Below are 18,182 nucleotides of genomic sequence, written 5' to 3' on the forward strand. Positions count from 1 at the left end.
TTTGATCACATTGACTGATCCCTTAGTTTCCTCCCAGGAAGAGAGCTCACAGGGAATTTATGGGGTTCAGCGCAGAATCTTTCTGTATGCCTCAGGTCCTGCCTACACAAAACTGCTTCCTTGCTGAGCATGCCCTGACAGTGAAGTTTAACTAAAGCATTCGGAGAAAAAACTAGAAACAAATATGTGGAGGCTGAGGCCAGGCTTTCCAGTGGAAGCTCACCTACTCTGAACCATCCCTCCATCACTGACAAAGATACCCCATATTTATCATTCTCAAGTGTTCAAGTACTCTTCAAGGCCAATTTTGTTTCTCTTAAGCAAAAATGGGAGAAAAGGCATACACTTAGGCTAAGACTTTTTACCTCTTATTTTTCTGGAATTTGTAACCGTTCCAAAGTTTCTGCAGGGGTAGAAACGAAATTTACAGGGTAGATACAACAGGTACTCCGCATGATCAGCTGTTCTGTTCTATGCTGAAGCACGAAGCCCAAGCACAAAATAAATGTATTAAGTATTGTTTAAAAAGTCAACCATAAAGACATGATTTTTTTCACAGTAAACAAGCAAACAGAAAAAGCAGAAATGTGGGAAATCAACCAGCCTGTCTGGGAATCCATTGTGCATACTATTTCTTTCAATGTAAAACACAGGCTTCAAATGCAGCTGCATCTATTTCATAATTCACATCTTCAAGTAACTGTAAAGGCAGCATAACAATCTCTGCTTGCACACAAGATATCTGTGATCAACCATCAATCCCACCTGAGGAAAATACAGTATAGACACAATACTTAGAAAATGAATTGCCTTTTGGCCTCCAAGAAACAGCATTGAAATTCCAATTTGTTCTAATTTTAACATATGTCTGTATTTTGACATAGCAAACATACTCAGGTGAAGTTTTATCACTTCTTTCACAAAAGAAAAGAGCAGTCACTTCTCAGCTGAAAAGGGGTCTGAAAAATGTTTCCTTAAGACTGAACATGCAAGACACTTGAAATTCAGGTGCTTCCTCCACCAAAATGTTAACACTTTCAACATTGCTTTTCCACAAACATTCTATTTATAGACAATTTCTTGAAACAGCTGTAAAACAAGTAGTTGAAGACCAAAATTGCGCGATGCGTGCCCCACTTCTCCCCCCTTTCCAGAGCATGTGTCACAGCCAGTGTCTCACACGAAGTACGGAACAGTACCTCTAAATCAGCAGACAGACAATATGAAAATCTGTTAAAGACATCTTATAATAGTTGATTCTAAATTAATTTTAGAGTCCTAAGATTTGAAAAGATGAAGAAAAAAAAAGTCAGTGCTGGATAAATTTCATAGAATCATCTGAATGGCTCTATTGTCTCTTTCGTCATGCTGAAGTTTGCTTTGTTGTTGTTTTCATCTTTCCTTTTAAAATAGCCTCCTGCAGCTCCAAGCTAAAGATCTTCCTGGAGCTTCTATGTGACAGCTGCAGTATCTTAGCCATCTGTTTAATTTATATTTGCTAATGCAGCTCCTGCTGTTTTCAACTGACAGCTTTTTTCTCTCTTATTACCCCCACACGGGAAATCAATGCACTTGCCAAAGTTTCTCTATAGTCTCAGATGTCAAATCAAGTCTGGTGACAAAAGGTGATGAATGAGGCTCCTATGCACCTCCCTTTTGTTTTACTAAAATTATGAAAATCTGCAAGAGGTTTTTATGTTATTACTTTAAAGTACAAGTACAAACAAAAAGAAAGGAAGGAGTACAGAAACAAAGAGGGAGATAGTAAAGAGAAATCGTAGCCCCTTCTCAACATGGTAATTCTGTGGGAAGGGGTAATTCTGTGGGAAGGGGTAATTCTGTGGGAAGGCTGAGGCTGGAGGATCTCCAAGATACTCTCAGAAGCAGAATATCCATTCTCTATCCATTCACTAAAGCCATAATTCAACCTCTTCAGTCATCTATGCCCACCTACCAAACTTCAGGTTTGGCTGACTACTGACTGTCCCTCACTTGTAACCAATATGCCTCCTAACATTTCCGAAGCACTCTGGATCTCAGGAGTATTCACAAATCAATGGGAAGTGATGGAGCCCCAAGGCCCACACGTTGCAGTACCAGTAGTCCAGGGGTGCCAAACTCATTTTCACCGGGGCCACATCAGCCTCGCAGCTGCCTTCAAAAGGTCAAATGTAATTTTAGGACTGTAGAAATGTAACTACTCCTACATTTCTACAGTCCTTAAATTATATTCAGCTCTTTGAAGGCAACCGCGAGGCTGATGTGGCCCCCAGTAAAAATGAGTTTGACACCCCTGCAGTAGTTAGTGCCATCCTGTAAAGCCTCCAGCAGAAAGGTGCAGAGCCTGCCCTCTCTGTGCTATCAAAAGACACTGGATAAAAGCACAAATTGGCTCCTAAAACAGCAGTCAGCCTTATACAGCAAGCACAGATGTTACTGTCCTTGCAACTCCCCTAGAGCATGATAACAAGAAGATTAAAAATCTATCCCTGCTGAAAAGTGACATCAGGTTTAACATAAAACTTTGAAATTGAACATAGATACCCCCATCCCAGTTAAAGCCGTATCAGCTGGATCACAGTAAGCTCTGCAATACCCATCCCAGGTGATGCAACACTCCTATGTTACAAGGACCATGTTTCAGTGACTGGACCCAGCCCAGAAACAGGCAGACACATTAAATGCAATGAGCTGCACATAAACCAAACCCAGAAGCGTGACCATTCTTCCTTTCTAAATTCCCCCTTTAAAACCAACTTTATTAACTGGACTGGCAGACAGAAACACGAAATGGGCACTTCCTAAAGGGCTGGAAGATGCAAGCTTTCTGGTGCCAGAGAGAGCCCAGCACAGCAGCTGATAAGGAGCCAGCAGGGATGCGCGTTTGAGGGAATACTTGGGAGACAACAAGTCATAATTTCTTATTACCACTGTTCCCAAAAGATGACGATGAGAAATTAAATCTATTGTTCTGACACACTAAAGCTGGCTCCAGTTCCTAAACATCAAAGCAACCCATAGGATGGAACTTGTGACAGCTCCCTATCTTGTGCACAATCAGCCCATCAAGTTCTGGAGGATAAATTCACTTGAAGTAAAATGAACACTTTTGCTTTTGAAAGTACAGCAAAAAAAAAAATAACTACTGGTGCACTCTAGAGAAGGTTACTGCTTCATCCTCATATTCCCACTCCTTGAATAATTGTGGTACAAAAAGTCGATCTTTGAAGAGCATATTGGACAAAACAGAAAAGCTAAAAAGAATAACCTAGAATAACCTTAGGCTTAATATACTAATAGCTACACCACACGAGGACATTACGTCCTTTCCTATCCAGGAGATTTTGTCCAAGAGCCAGACAAGTGAACTCCTAATTTTCATTCTGTATCTCAGTCTTTTGATCTGTAAATATACATAAATGATGATGTACTTCACTATAGTATTATTATACGGTGCTATACTCTAGAATCCAGTACAGATTCTAACACGTTTATAGTTCAGTGTCAATACCAAGGGAGAAAAAAAAGTCACCTCAAGGCATATACAGGCCTGAAAACCAGAGGAGTCACAACTCAGCTTTACTTGATTACTCGTACTTTCAGGCATTTCGTAAGTAACACAATCAAGAATAATAATGCAGATATAGATTAATGTTCCAAGTCACCAAAGATTTGTTTCTTAGGACTTTCATCAATATACCAAACCAAAGACCCTCAAAATACGAATTCTTCCTTAGTGTCTCTTCCTACCATCCTACCCAGGCCAAAGTTATCCTTTATATCAATTCTTCCTTACCTCAAGAAGTGTATGTGCAGTCTGAGAAAGAGCTGTGTTGTACCAGATGCAGACTGAGTGAAAACACCATGAACCTGGGGAGAGAGAAGAAATTTTATTTAAATATGTGTACCTGATGGTGTAAGGCAGCAATATCTTCCAAACTGCAAACATTCTCCAGCCAGGGCATCTGATTCATTTCAGTAGCTGAACTACTGCAGATTTCAGCTCAGGAGATTACACTAAAGTAGTGCTGATTTTAGTGATTCCTTCAACCAGGAATAGGAATAACTGAACTGACTAGAAATTACCCAAAGATGCAAACAAAATAAAAATACTAAAGAAGAACTAACTATAAGTTAGGCATACTGGTCTTATCTTTTTCAGCCAGATTATTTTGTTTTCCTCCTTCTTCCTGGGTTAATAAGAATTATCAAGTGTTACTTTCACTAGCCACTGGTCACAAGCTCCCAAAAGAAGGAGGAGGCTCAGCCACGAGCCATTGCTCAGTCTGTTGGACATTATTGTACCTGTTGAGCAGAAAGGCTAAGCCAAGGACTAGAAAGACCACAGGATTCCAGCTGAAAGAATACCAGTGCAGAGCAAGGTGCTCTCCTAGGTGAGCAAAGATGTCTTGCACAACAGCATAACAAATGTTGCAAAATCAAGTGCAGGAAACAAAAACTTCAATGTAAAATGGCAACAGACTTTGCGACTAACAAACTGGGTTAATTTCTTCTCTGTAGAGCACACAGCCCAAGGGCAGAACAACACTTTTCTACTCCTTAGGGGCAAACTCAAGTAAATATTACTATTGCTTTCTGTGGGAGGTTACATTATGGTAAGTGGTGTATGTATGCATGCCTCCTTTTGGACACCTTTTCACAATTTGACAACATAATATGTAAGGGCAAAAAACCTAACACTTTCTACCAGAAGAAAATCTGCTGCCTTTCCCCCCCCCCCCCCATAAAATACCTCTGCTATGCAACTTATTAGCACCTGCAAACCACATAGCCCTACAGGCCTTTCCTGGAACCGGAAAATAAAAAAGCATCTTTGCCATTCATACTGCAGAGATAAAAGATACTTCAAACTGAGTACGTTTGTTTTAGGAAGAAAGCCATTATTCAAAGGTAGATGGATTTAGCAGCAGTCAGGTACAGGATTATCTGTCCTCTCAATCTTTTCCATAAATGTTCTGAACATTGAGTATCCCAGGAGAAAACATCTGAACTAAATGCTTTATTCTTAGCTTGGTCAGACATCACCTGATACAGCCCTCAATCAAGCACTAACAAACTAAGGCAGCTTTCTATTGTCCAGGACAGCGCAGGATGGGATTGGCCAGGTAACGGGAAAACCCCAAGCACACAAACCCTGCTGCTCAGAGGCAAAAGCCCAGTGTCTTTGTGCTTTGCAGTGGCCCAGGTCCTGGGAAGAGTCTTAGCGGGGGTACAGAGGCAGCCCCATAAGAAATCCCATCTGACAAATGCCTCAAAGCAGAAGGGATCACTGTATACATAATATAGTAGTTTTTCACCAGTTATCCCTCCTGGAACTGCTGCTATCATCAGCTCCATGGCTGCAAGTCTTGCATAGGCAGAGCTTTAGCCCAAATCTGCAAGTTGTGGACCCCAGCTGGCTCCTGAATGCTCCCCCAAAGCCAGCTTCCCAGTGTCCTACGTGCTGGGAGCATAGAGCAGAGACATCAGGAGTGGCAAAGCTGGGCAAAGCTGGCAAAGGTTCAGCAGGAGAATTAGCTCAGGGTCCAAGCCATGCAAAAACATACGTAATGCTTCCAGGTCTGAGTTTGGGATTTCTGTATGGATAACTTGTCACCTGAATAACACACCCATGGAAATGGAAACATTATCTGTGAAATTTAAATACAAGAAAGGCTAATTACAGTGCCTACACAGTAATTCAGTGGTAAAAAAACCCCCCATGATGCTAACTAAGGCTATTTGCAACATCCCCCATCCAGTGTTTGAAATCTCATCATCTGAAGTTTTGCCTGTGTGTATTCCTCTTCACTTCCCAGCACCCTCAGGCATTTGCCAAGAACCACTTCTGCAAAGAACATAAAGATGATACTCTCAAGGAAATCAGGCTTGACTCTCTAGGCTGTCCCATATATGCAAGTAATATACTTAAACATGACTGTCCATATATACACAGAATTTCAAAATGAAACCATTATAGAACTTAATAGTCACCACCCTGAACCTTAACTCTGAGCTCCAACAAACAGGTCACGGCCTTCCACAAGAAGTCTAATGCTAGTTTACTTTAATCACAAAAGACAACAGCTTTCAACAAATTCCAAAGAAAAGTTTTACCTTCCAGAAAACCAAGTTCTTTTGTTCATCTGCACCTTAGGCGCTTAGATTTAAAATGAAAAGGCAAGTACAGCTGCTCACAGCTGATAAGGCCTCATGCTACTGGCATCTATTTATATCTATTAATATGATCCAGAGTAGCAAACCCACGTACTATGAGCAACTGAAGCAACTGTTCGATAAAATATCAAAATGGGAAGATGGGACTAGTGAAGAAAAAGCACATTTGGGTGAAGGTAGTAAAAGACCCATACTGTCTCTGAAGATCAACTGCCAAAGCAGAGAATCTCAAAAACCATTTCCAGGTTAGTAAATGATGGCAACTCCTGACAGCATCTTGTTTGTTCTCATCTGAACAGTGGGGCCGCTCCTCTGACAAGCCAGTTAATGTCTTGTGACTGAGGTCACTGACACACTGGTTTGCGTACAGGCAGGTTCTGCTGCTCAGCACTGCTCAGGAGCGGGAGCATCGCAGGGTGATGTATGGGAGCACGAGGCTGACGTATGGGAGCATGGGTTTGGTGTCTGTGATTAACCTCACACAACGCCTGATTTGTGGGGTTGCAAAGCACAGATGGAAACCTAAGTTTAAGGGCCCAGGAAATAATGAAGAGATAATTTTTCTTATGGGGTTAGGCCCAAGAGAGAGCAAGTAGGAGAGCAAATGGAGGAGGACTGAACAGCAGTGTGTTTCCACCCATGGTCATGCTAGCTTCACCCAGAGCCAACATTACTCCTGCAGATGATACTCAGCCTGAGTCTGAAAACTCCTGCATAAAAGGATATTGCAACTCACACGGTTATTACACTGCAATGAGATACTGTTCAGAGGAGCATAAACTTCAGCTTGTCCTGTACTCATCTGCAACACAGTATTGCTCAGTGGCTTACCCAAAAGCATTTACAGAGGAGAGCTCAGGGTACAGGTCCACAAGGAACATAAACCAATGTTAGTGTCTACCAGCAAAAAAGGTGGACCCACATCCCTGGCTATTCATAGCACACTGATCCAAATAACTAATCCATCAAAAAATTACTATCAGTCCCTTAGATTTATGAGCTGACTGAATGCTCCCTACAGCTGCCTGATTGCAGGAACTGAAGCAAGACAGAAATGCCACAACTGCGGCAGACGAGATCAACACTGACCTTTCCAGGAGAAGCACAGTCTGACATCCCCTTTCACAAAACAGTATCTTTTTTACAACTCAAGACTAGAGAGGAAGGCAGGGGACATAGATGCTGGCTAGACAACATCCTAGTCCATTAGACCACGTTTTGTGTGTTTAGTCCTTAATTTCGAGAATTACTTTGCAACTGAGATACTGGTTATTAATATTTCCATCTAGACTTTAAACTATAAAATGGTAACAAACTTTGATTATGTTCTAGGAGTCAAAACCCTTTAAGAGTGAAATACAAGCAGCATTTTCAGCAGCTTTCCCTAGTGCACCCTCCTGTTTCTTCTACAGTATCTGTGCTGCAAAAAACATTAACTTTTATTTAAAACAAAAGCAAATACCACTTTCAGATATCCCTTCCCCTACTTCTCTCCGTTTTGCTCTACTGAGAAAATAAAGATCCAACATCACAGCTGGTGAAGAGGAATGCAGAGCCAACAACAGATAACCAGACTGGGTGGGGAGGGATGTATTGGTATCTAGTGCTACAGCTCTAGAACAAGACTGAAGGAGAGGATTTCGCAGGGACAAATCTGAAATAGCCAGTAGCTGGCCTTGAGGCATTCACTACACAAATCCATCTAATTGTGAAGCGCATCCCTCACGTTGCACCCAAATATTAGTCTGCTATTCCTAGTCTTTATGGTAAACTGACATCAAACACCTATTCAAAAATCCAAGGTTAAAGGGAAGAGTATTTCCATTAAAGAGATTTAATCCTACTTCTTGTCAAGCCTCCTGTGCTGTATTTTGTTTTACCGTTTTTCATTTTGATTTTGTGATCCAAATTTAGCTTATGGCAAGAAAACAGGAACTTCAGTTGCTATGCATAATGTAAAATAAACAAATAAATAAAAAGTCTCAGCTCTGAGAATTCAATGCTATATATCTACAGATAATGCAAGCACCAATACTATGTGCACAATGTTTAAGCACAAGAAAAATCAGAGAGAAAATCAGACACTGACCAAGACAATTTTAAGTATAAAGTATGCCAGATGCAACAGAATGACTAGGACAGCAATTACAGGCAAAAGCAAATGTAGAGTACCTGAAATTGTCACATTTTCTTCCAGTCAAACCCTCACAAGTATCTAGCAATCATTCAAATCTCCCCGTCCCCAGCGAGCAGTAATACTGCACATCTGAGTCTTTTAACTAGCAGCCACACGGTGTATGGAGCAGCAGCTCTGCCAGGTGAGGGGAAATGATCGCCTGTTGTGCTGACCTAGCACAGAAACACATTTTGTCTCAGCTGGAAATTGTTCGTACACAACCAGTGCTCTCAATGCACTGGAAAATAGCTTAGATAGCTGATATCACAGATTTTAATATTCTGACTGTGGATATGGCCATCAAAATCCCCACTGCCTCTCATTCCTCACACACTTAATATGTTGATTTAATTATATGCCTGTAATTCAGTTTACATTTCACAGCAAGCAAAACGTAGAGAGATTCCAGTAAATGACACTTGAGATAAGAGAACAAGCAAATGGAGAGCACAACGCTCATTTTTTGCATGTAGACCGGCCTATAATAAAAGGGCTTAAAAATTCACTTGACCAGAGCTGGCAGGAAACCTTTGCAAAAGCTAAACTAAAATTAATTTTCCAGACTTTAAGGTTACAAACGTAACTTGCAAAATACAAATCAGTGGAGAGCCACCTTCATAAATCCATGGACAGACAGCTTCAGCCTGCTGCTCTGCTCAGGGCTTTTTCCTCAGCTGCAGCGACCAAAGCTTTGCCCATCTTCACTGTCGCCAAAGATTTGCTCACTGACCGGGGCACCGCAACAAGGACAGGGACAGGAGCGGAGCTGAAGCAAACGAGGTCAGTTCCATGCAGCACTGCCTGGGAAACCTTCAAAAAGAAACCCAGGCACTGATCACTGAGGAAAAGGTGAAGTGAAACATTCAGCAAACAGAAGGAGGTTTAGAACTGGATCTTCCTCCAGCTGCCTGTATGTAAATAGCAGCCAGTGGGCTTTAGGGGGAGATAAGAAAATGACAAGCTCTGGCTACTGTTCAGATGAGAAAGGAGGAGGGAAAAATGACAGCAGCAGAAGGAAAGTACGGCAGGGAAAGACTGCAGGGAGGAACAAACACATTTCTGGAAGAGGTAAGCACTAAAAGGAAAGGAGCAGACAGATAAAATACCCAGATAATGCTGAGAAAATACAGAAAATCATTTACATACCCAAATTTCCAATTAGGGACAACTTGAGTCAAACAGGAACAAAAGACAAAAAGCAGGGATTACAAATAATAATCAAATGAAAAACAGTCAAATTATCCAGCAAATTTTCCAAGTCTTAGTGCAACAATTAATTAGATCAATATTTTAATGCAGAATTAGTAACATCTACATGATTGAGCACTCTTTGTCAAAGATGACATAATGACAGATAGCAAGAAAGTTAGAATAACATGTTTGACGAATTTATTTTACTTCCTTTCAAACTAGCTGTACCATTAACTAAGATGTCATTTAAATGTATCAAATAAGAAGTTAGCTAGTAATCTGTTGCAATTGTAAATTGCAAAAATTTGCAAAAAAATGCAAAAAAAATTGCAAGGGAAAAAAAAAAAAAGTAATCAGCAATACAGAATTATTCCATTCCTGTATGCCACAGCAACCATGCCAGTAAGGTGTTCTTCAGCCCCCCTAATTGCTATATACAGTATCACTGTCTGCTGATGCTCCTCATGCTGCCATTTTTCTGTCCAAAAATATCATTTATGCATAACATTAATTCCTAGGTTCAAAGATTCCAGGCACATGAGCACAATGGACTGCTGGCATCCACGGGCTCCTGCGCTATGTGACACACGCCTCATGACCAGCGATGCTTTACTACAACAGAGGTTGTGGAAGACTGAACGAATTCACTGATGGGACATTACTGAGCCCAATAGCAGAGGGCATCCCTGCCACTCTGGGACTCCTTCATTTTGCTGCATTTCCAAAACCGACTTATTTTTTGAGGCTCAGGGAAGATATTTCAGAAAGACCACAGATTCAAAAAGCTTGGATTTGAATAAATAGTTGAAGCTGACATTAAATCATATAACATTTGGGCGTTTGCATTTTGCTTTTAGTGTTTATACTTTGTACAATGTAAAGGATAGGTCTCAGGTGTGCCAGGCTATTGCAGAATTCAGCAATAGTGAATTTGAGAATGAATATGAGAACTAGACTCCATAATCAAAACCTAAGGCAAAGGGTAAAATCTTCAGGATCTCCATAGCTGGAGAATTCATGGCATTTTGCCTCTCTAGAAGAATCTAGACACTAGTATACTAACAAACCATGTCAGCAGCAGTCAACCTTCAGAACAGGAGAAAAAACACTGTAAGAGAACAGTATGTACCAGAAAGGATCACTGGATTATAGTTGCCACCACCTAAGCACCAATTTCTGAAGCCAGGAGGTATTTCTAGGTATAATAAAGAAAAAAAAGTCACCTTTGGTGGTTAATGGTACTGACTACAGTATATTCATGAAAATCTTGGAACCCGTAAAATGTCTGAGTGACAGTTTACAGAGGAGCAGTTACAAAACCAGTATTTTGCAACTATGAATCTAAAATGAGTGAGACATTAAAATTTTTTCCAAGAATAATTTAACCAAAGACCAGACGGAATGAAGGAGAGAAGCTACCAGACATGTCCTAGTAATAAACTTTACTGTGGTTGTTGTTATTAAGTTAGTCCAATTCTCACTAGGGAAAACATAAAAATCAAAATAACCAATCGAGTAAAGGTTGATCTTGGTAGGGGGAGGAGAAGGAGGCATTTCAAGGGGCAAAGTGAATCTAAATATATCCATGTGGAAAACTAGAGGAACATTTTTCAGAAGTTGAAACCTGTCAGAAATACCCAGAAAAACTTCTGACAACCTCTAAAATTATTAGTATAACAATCCTCACAAACAGAGAAGGAGAGAAAGATCAGGGATTTCATCTCCTGCAAACTCATCAGCAGGTAAGAGTACATTTTTTTCATAGAGAAGGTTGTATCTAAGTCAAAAAAACCCAACAGGTTAACAGAATAAATAGAAATATGTGTGCAAGCCTTCATGCTGATGCTGCTTCAGCTCCCTCAAAATCACCATGTTAACACATGGTTTTATTCGTCCCCTATCCCTTCCAACAGTAACATGAAGCTGAGTGCCTATTAAGAAGCTAATCCCAGACTACAGTACCATTCCACGTCCCAATGGACTCCCCCCTCTTTTTTCCTCCCCATATCACTTTCTCTCAGCCCCATCTGACATGGGTGATGTATTTATGGTAAAAAGAAGCTGCTTCAGTGATGTATTTTTTAAAAATCCATGTTTTTTGCAGTACACCAGCCAACCAGGTTCAAACAAGGAAATCCAAGTCCTGCATATTATCTCATGTGACTAAAAGTAATCAGGTAATCAGGTCCACTACGCATGCATCCTTCTAGGAAATCCCTAGCTTTGGGGACAAAGATACTACTACAATCTTTACAATAAACTAATTAAAGAATGATATTGTATACTCATATATATTTCTTTTTTTTTTTTTTTTTTTTTTTAATGTATTGACATACACACATGCCTTTCTGATGCAGCAATTAAAAAATTCCACTTTAGCACATCAGTGGCCAGACAGCTCACATATTAGCATTTTGGAAGTGGGTTGCACAACAGGAAAAGCAACTGCACAGTAGGAAAACTCCAGCAGGGAAACAACAATCCAACAATAAACAGGACATAAAGCATCAAATGGAAAGTGAACTCTTGAGGAACTAAGACAGATGCAAAAGCTGTTGGTGGTAGTGTGGAAAGATGCATTTGTTTAGCAAGTTTAGGAACATACAGAAGGTGTGGAAATATTTATCAGTGCAATGCTTTAAAAAGATGTACTGAAAGAAAGAGTTCACAATCACTTACCAAACACAGCTTTTCAAAAGAACCCGTAACAAATTTCTGCATATGACCTTAAACACATTGAAATGCCACCAGCTACAGTGTACCACCAGTATTCATTCCTATGCTGGTATGGTCCTGATGCAGCGGGTCTTAGCAGAAAGCTCAAAAAATACTTTCCCACTCCAAACAAGTATACGTTCATAAAACACTTCTATGTAGAAAAAAATGTCTGAATTTAAATTGTAAGGTCATAAAATTTACGAACCATTACTTGCAGAAGCTAAAACCACACACTTATCAAACAATACCAGGTATTCACTTCTCTCAAACTCTATTAAGTGGTCATCAGTCAAAACAGCTCCTCCAGTAAAAAGGACAACATTATGCCTTTGAGCAGAAGCTGAAAATTCTCCCAATCCCCCCTAAAACCATAGTTATCTTGCATGAAAAGTAATAAATTACAAAATAAAAGTATTTTCTGTGTAATTTTACAGTGCTATCATTTTGATTTTTCTGATTTGTAGCTCCATTTCATGCACTTCAGCAGTATCCCCAACATCCCATTTCAATCCTGGGCCTATCAAGATCCACAATTCCACAAATTTGTTATTAGAAGGTACCTTATTCAGAAGGCTGTTTTGACACTGTGCTAGTAATACCGCACGTAGGCAACTAGTGCACACGGGGACTGTTAGAATCCCACTGAACACAGACTCCCCTGCTAACTTCAGCATCGCAGCCAGGAAACCAGGCAAGTCAGACTGCCGCAAGAAATTCCACTTCTCGTGTGACGTGGCACTAAAATGAAGGCTAAAAGAAACATGTACGAGAGCAATAGTTTATGCCAGATCATGCATCGTGTTCATTCATTCCTTACCTTTCCCTTTACGTTGCAGCGGTTACATCACTCCTCAAAACCCAGTCCTAAGCAGGAGCAAGGCTTGTACATGAATCTTTCTTTCCCCGGGTGCCTTGGGGAAGCGGGAGCATGCACTCAAGTGAGCATTCATGCCTCCACCAGCTTGAGGACAAGGCTCTGCACCGAAGTCCTTAAGACCTTCTCACGGCTGCTGATTTCATCCTCAGAACTGAAAGAGCATCTCAGCAGGACACTGCCAGTCTCCTTTTCAGCTCCCTCTCGCTGACTGCCAGTCTCTGGCAAGTGAAATGTCAAGAACCAGGCAGGGGCGGTGTTTAGAGAAGGAGGGATAAGAGATTCTCACCATACATCAACCTCAAAACCTATTCAGCCGACAACTTGAATGGAACTGGCATTTCATTCTCCATGGTAACCAGAGATGGAAGGAGGTTGGAAAAGAGAGAGAGAGGACAGACCCGGGAAAATCTGATGTTCAAGAAGCAGGGAAAACTGTAAAGTTTGCAACTCCTCTTTGCTGCGCAAGTTACATGTAGAAGAGGGAAAAGTCCTTTCCCCGCCTGCACAGTCCTCAAGACAAGCTGTCCCACAGCTATGACGAGGTGCCCTTTCTGTGAGCAGTGTACTGATGGGGGAGAAAATCCCTTGTTCTGCACCAGTCCTCCCCAGAGGAAAGACAAATGTGTCTTGAACACTGGGAAGTAGAGAAAGCTGCAGATTCTTGCCCTAGAGAAAACAGAAATGCCTGAAAAGGAAAATGTACTGCTGTTCCTTGTGCAGGGCTTCACATCTACAGATCGAAGCCACTGATACCAACTCAGTGGCAGTACTGACCACGAACTGGAGCAGAGAATTAGTATCACACCCTTTGCCTGCTTTGCATCTCATGTGCAAGTAAATGTTGCTTCTATTATGCTGAATCACTTAGACACACAGAGAAACAGGGCATTTCTCCTTTTCCAAGTCACACCAAAATGAAGCATGGAAGCAGCTAGACTTAAAATTCAGGCAGCACCTTTGCCGAACTCACGGGAGCTCTGGCTAAGTCCGTTCTTATTAACATTTCAGGCCTGGCCATCTTCTGAACTTTTTTTCCTGCTATTTTACATTCATAACTGGAGCTGTCACAGCCAGAATGTGCACAACAGGGAAATTACATTTGGATTCATGCACGTTTGTGTTCCAAGCTGGCCCCATGCAGCTACTGAAAGAGTCTCTGGCTAAAGCACTTATGCAAGATAACTAAACAAAGGACTGAAAAGCTCTGCAAATCCTGGCTGCTGCTGCTGCCATCTTATTTCTTTCTCAATTCTTTACATAGATTCTTTCCTGAAGGACACATTTAAATCTCCCTCCCCCACCCAAACCCACCACCTCTCAATTCCGAGTTTGTTCTCACTTTTGTATTGCACATGGGGCACACTGTTGTGCGGTACATTTTTTGTAGCCTTATCTATACAGAGAGCTTTTTGTTAAAGGTGACCTGCAGAGTTGAGTTCTCCCAGTAGTCCTCATGTACCAGCAAATATGTTTAAAAATCATAGTTTTTTTAAAACTCAACAATTTTTCCTCATTGTTTGCATTTGAGTTTTGGACACTCAGCTTTTGATTTCTTACATCTTTATTTACCATTCCTGACACTGCAACCCATAAGGCATGTTAATACACGCCTGTGTCCACTGAACTTCAGCCTTTATCCACCACAAACCATTTCAGACCCACGCGAATACATTTTTGCTTTTGAAAAATACTTTCCTCATCTGAAAAAAAAAAATGTGTTTACCTTTCTGCTTTGTCTTCCAAAACTCTGAATCTTGGAAAAATCAAAAGGGAACCTCCAAGGGAACAATCCTACAGTCACTTCATTTCTGTGACACTTCCTATTGCTCTCCAACTCATCATCCCAAGACAGTCTTTTCCTTAGATAAAGGGGAGCATATTTGCCTTTTAAAATGTTACTTCAGGTGCCTGGTTTAGAAGTACTTTCCTTCTTTCCTGAAGAATTGAACAAGAAAAATGCGACCAATCCATTCTCCCTCTCCCAGCCAAAGCCAACTAAACTGGGAGCAACACACATCAGTTGGAAGATGTCAGCCGCCTACAAGTCTAAATAAGCAAATAAATGCTGTTAAATGCATCTGCACAATCTGATTAATTTAGTTATTTTCACTTCTCAAGATATTTCACAATTCCAAGGAGATACTTCCATCTCTTTTAAAATATATACTACCCACATCTATTAAGATGAAGTTATTTAACATAAAAAGCTTTTTATGTGCCTTTCATAGAACAATCTCTGAGTACTTTGTTATTTTGCTTTGTTAGGGAGCACAAAAAGGAAAGGAAGTATTTTTGCCACTTGTCACAAAGCAGGATCATCTTCTCTGCACTTACTGTTCACTGAGTTTCACCTTGATCCACTTGAAGGTTTGAAAGCATTGTTGTTTATCCGTAGCTCATGGAAGGGATTTTCTTTCTCTCTGAAGTTGATTCTAACGTACTTCAAAGACCTGCCATCTACTAACATCATCCACTTGTCTTCCTGTGATTCAGAAACTATACCCATAGAAACTGAGAGCTTTCCCAAATCCATTATAGCAGCATGCTTTAGGCAAGGGGGGAGATACTCACAAGATTACCAATATTCAGAAATGTGCCAAAAAGCATTCCAAGAGCAGAGCGCCGTACCAACTGTACTGTCCTACTGTATGTTTTTCTACAGCCACCAGAACGGGAATGTGAATGTGTCTTACCAACGAGATACACATTTTGGAAAGGAATCTACTATGAATTGGCTAAATCTAGCATCTCAAAGGCACCCTACTGAGAGGTACTGAAGTGAGAAGCATGCCCACACAAAATCAAGGTCTTATCCAGCTTCCCAAAGCAGAAAAATAAACAGTATGGCACAGCCATCATCCAAATGACTGTCCACCATGTGTGCCTGTCACACAATAATAAAAGCTGGAATACAGCAATAGCTTCAGGCTGGCTGAGAACAAAACCAACTTCGGTTCTGATCGAGTTTGGTGGTCTCCACACAGCTTTCAAGTCACAAAAGTTACCATCTCAACTGGTTGGAATTTTACAGAGAAGTGAAACGGTGAACCTGAACCAGTGTGGAATCTCACCAGCAGGACGGCATTGGCAATGGCACCTCACAGCCTCCTGTATTGCACCCACTCTGGGAACAGACACGCTGCTGCCACAGCTCTGACCCCACAACCAAAGCCACTTTTTTAACTAGATGCCTGCTTTGAAAACCAAGAAAATTAACATGTGAGATGACTACGCTGTACCACTGCTATGACTCAGCAGTAGAACGCTTTACTACAGCTATTCCCCGAAGTACCACATTAAAATAGGGAAATGAGCAATTCTGTTCTACATTAAGAAAACAAATACATTAAAATTTAGCAAATATGCCAAGTTTTGAGTTAAGTATCCGTCCACCAACCAACACAGCTGAGACAGAGCCAGAATTGAGAGTGTATCTAACAGAAGATATCTTTAAAGGTGTTGAAATAGAACAGAGTATCTAGATACTCCAGCCCCAGACTGTCTCCCCTGACACGTGGAAATGGTGGAGACCAAACACTCTCCTGTTCCTGCTCACAACTTTTGAGAAAGGTTCAGTCAACTAGACACTCCATAGGTACCCACAGAGACTGATACAATGTCATAAATTAAGGGGGCAGCAACCCCCCCCTTGCTAAAAGCCAGAACAGTGGAGGGACTGGCAGGGCAGCCATGCCCAATACCCATGAGTTTACTAAGATGCTTTACTGGTCCTCAATGCCCTCTTGTTTCACACAAACCAGAGCCCTTCAGCCTCAGAATTATGACTCCAGAGAAGGAAAGAGGGCATTTATCAAGTTGACAGGGCAAAAGACTCAAGTCCAGTAATGTCCACCCAGGCCAACAGCTACCCCACTGAATACCATGGGCAAAAGAAGGCAACATCTCAGGCTTCTACACCTCTGAAGTTACAATTCAGATTTTTTTTTTTAAGGAATTTTTACTTCCGGTTTTAAACAATACATTAACTTATCATCACCATCTGAAGAATAAACACGTGTTTTGATTTCAGGTCAGAAATCACTCACCACTACAGAAATAATTTATGCAGTTGTTAGGTTAACAGCTTTGCAGATCCTGTCAGTGTCAGAAGTTCATCTGCTGTGCAAAAGGAACATTTATTTTTTTGTTTGATATTCCCAATTTCACCCCAGCTAAACCAAAGACGATTTCTAATAAACATAACAAAAGAACTACAAATTTACCCTTATGAGCATCATGGAATAAAACTCATATTTTACCTGGCTGAAATGCAGAAGTGAGAAAGAACAAGCAAAAAAGACAGATACTCAATTATAAAGATTCAGAAGACAACACAGTAAAAATAGTAAACATCAATATTTCAAAGCATACATTAGAATGATTTCTGGGAATAAAAATGACTAAAAAAACATTATTAGAAAGCACATAAAAATCTTCCAAGAAGTTCAGACCTCAAAAATTTCTGAGGATACCATTCTGGAAACCCACAGCATCTTGATTTAAATTGACAACCATGGCTGAAATATCTCTGAGCTCTTTTCAATACAAGTCATTTCAAGGTAAGAATGAATATGGCCAGAGAGTACACAGACTGAGTTGACCTAGTGACACATCTCGTGTGTCATAAGTAAAAGAACACACTGTACCACTGAATTACCAGTCATTTCCCACTGCAGACACATCACCCTAAAAGGGGAGGGATGGACTTCAAGCCTACAATTTTATCCAAACCTATTTCTCTAATAAGCAAAACGATAACGACTCCATAGCTTCTTAACCTCGAGTGTGCCACAAAATTAATCAAAGGGTTAAAACAAAATGCCTTTAAGAGAATCAGAATTATTTATTCTGACCATCCCCATAGGGTAAAGATCTTCTGAATCCCATGGGCTGAAATTTTAACATCGGGTTAAATAATTTTCTTTTTTTCTTGTTTAAAAATTTATCATAAAATGGGAACTTGTATTCAACAGCATCCATTAAACAATATTTCCAGTACTTCAGAAACAAAAAGAATAAATACAAAATCCTTTACATCATAAG

At 40.6% G+C, this 18,182-nt stretch overlaps 1 protein-coding gene across 3 annotated transcripts in view; it reads right to left on the bottom strand.

Moving 5' to 3' along the window:
• The window catches only part of NDST2 (N-deacetylase and N-sulfotransferase 2), a 137,853-nt gene that overhangs the window by 79,328 nt on the left and 40,343 nt on the right, over window positions 1-18,182 (bottom strand). For all 3 annotated transcript variants that reach the window (XM_065639129.1, XM_065639130.1, XM_065639128.1), the window contains one exon: window positions 3,797-3,870. The gene's annotated coding sequence lies outside the window, so the exon portion shown is untranslated. The remainder of the gene's footprint in view (window positions 1-3,796; window positions 3,871-18,182) is intronic.

This window comes from Caloenas nicobarica, chromosome 7 (genome assembly GCF_036013445.1).
Source record: "Caloenas nicobarica isolate bCalNic1 chromosome 7, bCalNic1.hap1, whole genome shotgun sequence".
NCBI lineage: Eukaryota > Metazoa > Chordata > Aves > Columbiformes > Columbidae > Caloenas > Caloenas nicobarica.